We start from the raw sequence: 3,882 nt of genomic DNA on the forward strand, positions 1-3,882 counted from the left end.
ATGGCCAATAAGGATATGAAAAGATGCACAATATCATTGACCATTAAAGAAATGCAAATTAAAACTACAATGAGATACCACTTCATACTCACCAGAATGGCTATTATTTAAAAAAAGCAAAACAAAAACAAAATAATATATGTTGGTAAGGATGTGGAGAAATATGAACCCTCTTATACTGTAAATGAGAATGTAAAATAGTATAGCCACTGTGGAAAACAGTTTTGCAGTCCCTCAGAAAGTTAGACATAGAATTATCATATGACCTGGCAATCTCACTCCTAGTTATATACCCAAAATAACTGAAAGTAGGGACTCAGACAGATAATAGTACACCAATGTTCATTGCAGCATTATTCGCAATAGCCCAAAGGTGGAAGCAACCCAAGTGTTAGTATATCCATACAATGGGATATTATTCAGCTATAAAAAGAAGTGAAGTGCTGGATGAACCTGGGAGACATCATGTTGAGTGAAATAAGCCAGGCATAAAAGGACAAATTATTAAATAATTGCTCTTATGTAACTTTAGAATAAGCAAATTCATAGTAACAGAAAGTAGAATAGTAGTTACCAGGGGTGTGGGGAGAGGGAAATGGGCAAATACTGCTGAATGAGTATGAGTTTTTGTTTGGGATGATAAAAATAGTCTGGCAATAGTGGTGAAGTTAGACAGTTTTGCCAATGTATGTAATGATCAAAAATTGCCCACTTAAAATGGTTATAATGATTTTGTTACGTATATTTTACAATTACAAATAAATTAATTATTAAAGAAAATCCTTTTATAAAGATGCTTGAGATGATATACTTGGTTTTATAACAAATAAGACATATGGTTTATTTGTAGGGAAAATCTGTGCTTCAGTCAAAAATGATGCATTGTCTAAAATCTAGAGGACACCCCTCTAGGTTATCTGATTCTCATTCTGTGACAGGTATTTTACAACTTCTTAAATTGTACATAACTGATAGCAGTGCAAAGGAATTCCTGTCTGTGACATACAAATTCTGTTCTATTAGATAGATGTTGGATTGACTGCCCCACAGTGGAAGAAGGTAGTTTTGCCTCCATTTGCACTTTCATTTCAACATTCTTTTACTTCATATTAATTTGTGCTTTTCTGTCTCTTTTTTTGAATTGGTTATTCTTCCCAATTTCTTCATTCATCTTTAACACATGAGACAATTCCTTCCTCTGGGACTTAATTCTTTTTACCAAATATTATTCTGCTAAGATTCATTCATATTCTGTACAGCTATGATTGATTCATGTTGACTCTGAATGTAATTCTTCTATTTAAATATACTTCAGTGTATTTATCCATACTTTAAAAACCCAAGAATGTTTGATACATTGGCTGGATTTATTATAAGCACAAAACAAATGGTAGGGTTTGAAAATGATATATATTACCTAAAACCTTCATAGCATATCACAACTCTCCTGTTTATTGTTGCCACTCCAAAATCTTCTTCAGTGCCCCTTTCACCTCCTTATTCCTTAAGGTGTAGATGAGTGGATTTAACGTGGGAGTCACCACCAGGTTGTAGAAGAGGGTGAGAAACTTGCCTTGGTCTTGGGAAGAGCTGTTTCCTGGCTGCATAAACATGTAAATGATGCTCCATAGAACAGGGAGACTATTGTGAGGTGGGAGCTACAGGTATTGAAGGCTTTCTGTTGCCCAGCAGCTGACTTGATCCTTAGCACTGCTGCAGCGATGTAGCCATAAGAGTGAGGGGCAGTAGGACAATGAGAATGGCAAAGGTAAAGGCCAGCATTTCCACTGCATGAGCATCCACTACATGCCATCTTGATCAGTGCTGGCATTTCACAGAGGAAATGGTTAACTCAGTGCCGTCAACATCTGGAGACAGTCATTGTTAGTGGGGTCATGACAATGGCATTAACCAGTCTACTCCTCCAGGTGACAACCACCAGTTGTAAACATAGCTGGGGGTGCATTATGACCATATAGTGCAAGGGTTTACAGACTGCAGCATAGTGGTCCTATGCCTTGATAACCAAAAGGATGCACTCAATTCCCCTAAAAGAAAGGAAAGAAAAAAGTTGGACAACACAACCAGCATAGCTGATAGTCTTATCAGGGCCCCAGATGTTTACTAGCATCTGTGGGATACAACTGGTACTGAAGCAGAGATCCAGAAAGGAAAGATTTTCCAAAAAGAAGTATATTGGGGTAAGAAGTCAAGGGTCTAATATAACACAAGGATTATGGTTGAATTTCCCAACACAGCTACCAAATACAGAGTAAAATTTACTACAAAGAGGACAATCTGCAGCTTGGGATGATCAAAGAAGCCCACCAAGATAAAACCATACTCTGAGCTGTCATTGTATTTTTCCATTGCCTTCCTTTCACATCATCTGTATATCTCCAAAGAACAAAATGAAGACTATTCTATATTTTCTGAAAGCCATTGAAAATAAAGATTTTTAGGGAACTTATAAGCAAACAATTCCAAGAATCCATCCAATAGCAGGAGATCTTCTGTCCCAGCTACATAAACTGCTCATCATTTGCTCAAACATCCCCATACTGCTTAATGCAAACTATTTCATTGTTGGAAAATCGTGACTTATAATGTTCATCTTTTTATTAAGTAGAAAATTTCTCCCTGTAATTCATAAGTATTTTAACTTTATTGAATATACATCACATCTAATCCCTCTTCATATGACTTACACTAAAATATTTAAAGACAATTACCACATTTCAATTCAATTTTCTTTAGGTCAAGACATTCAATTTCCTTCAATTTTTCTTCATATAACAAGGTTACCAGGTGTATCATCACTAACAGCTATCTTCCACATACCCTCAATGTTAACCATGACTTTCTGAAAATGTGACAACTGGCACTGAACTCATTACTCAAGATAGGATTTGAAAAACACAAGGTATGGGGAAACTACAGCTTACCATGAACTGGACTATTATATTCTTATGAATGTGGCATAAGTATGCATCTACTTCAGAGTGTCAATGTCATTTTTTACTTGGGTTATTATGGTATCAACTCAATATCTCAGTTCTTTTTTTCCATGAAATGCTGTCAACTCAGATATCTACCGTTCATTTCGTTGTAAGTAATAAAATTCTTTAGCCTACCTTGCCAGAGACAAAGATATTCAGTCCAGTAATAAAATGACCACATTAATATATTTTATGTTCATTTGTCTTTTAAAAACATCAAAACAATATGATTAGTTTGCAGAAGAGCAGTGAATGAGCAGAGAGGGAAGAAGAATATGGTGAGTAAAGATTAGTTTTAAAAATAAAATAACAAAGATTGGCCCCAATATGGCTGAATTCATAAAAGAAAGACTTAGAATTGGAATAAAAGATACTAGAATAATAATGAAATAACAAAGAAAGGGAAACACGTAAAAATAGCCAACGAGCAGGTAGTCAAACCCTTGATCCTGTTGATTCTTTGGTAACTTAAGAATAGATAACAAGACAAACATTGTTAAATGGATGTTACAAAATACCTAGACTTCTAAGAGATATAGAGGATTTGAGGCTGCTTCTAATGATAATAATAGTATCTTTGACTAATAAGCTGAGAAAAAAATAAAGGTAGAATATGATTTATATTATGATTTTATTATGGTTTTCAAATAAAAAAATCTTCTTTATCTGTGATGAAAACATCTCAGATTTGAAGTTCTTGTACTAAATTCATGTTCCACAGCCAAATACAGTATACTAAAGTAAAAGAAAGAAAATTTTCTCTATTGTCTCCAGTCATTTGGGCCTACCTGTTTTCAACTTTCACAAAGGGCTTAGGGAGAACACATACTAACTTTTTTCTTCTGATTTGGATTTGTTATCTGGGATTTTATGGAAGATTGTG

At 34.7% G+C, this 3,882-nt stretch overlaps 1 pseudogene; it reads right to left on the minus strand.

Annotated features, from left to right (window-relative positions):
- Positions 1-1,451: 1,451 nt before the first annotated feature.
- LOC119540786 lies at positions 1,452-2,370 on the minus strand (annotated as a pseudogene).
- Between the last annotated feature and the right edge of the window lie 1,512 nt (positions 2,371-3,882).

This window comes from Choloepus didactylus, chromosome 7 (genome assembly GCF_015220235.1).
Source record: "Choloepus didactylus isolate mChoDid1 chromosome 7, mChoDid1.pri, whole genome shotgun sequence".
NCBI lineage: Eukaryota > Metazoa > Chordata > Mammalia > Pilosa > Megalonychidae > Choloepus > Choloepus didactylus.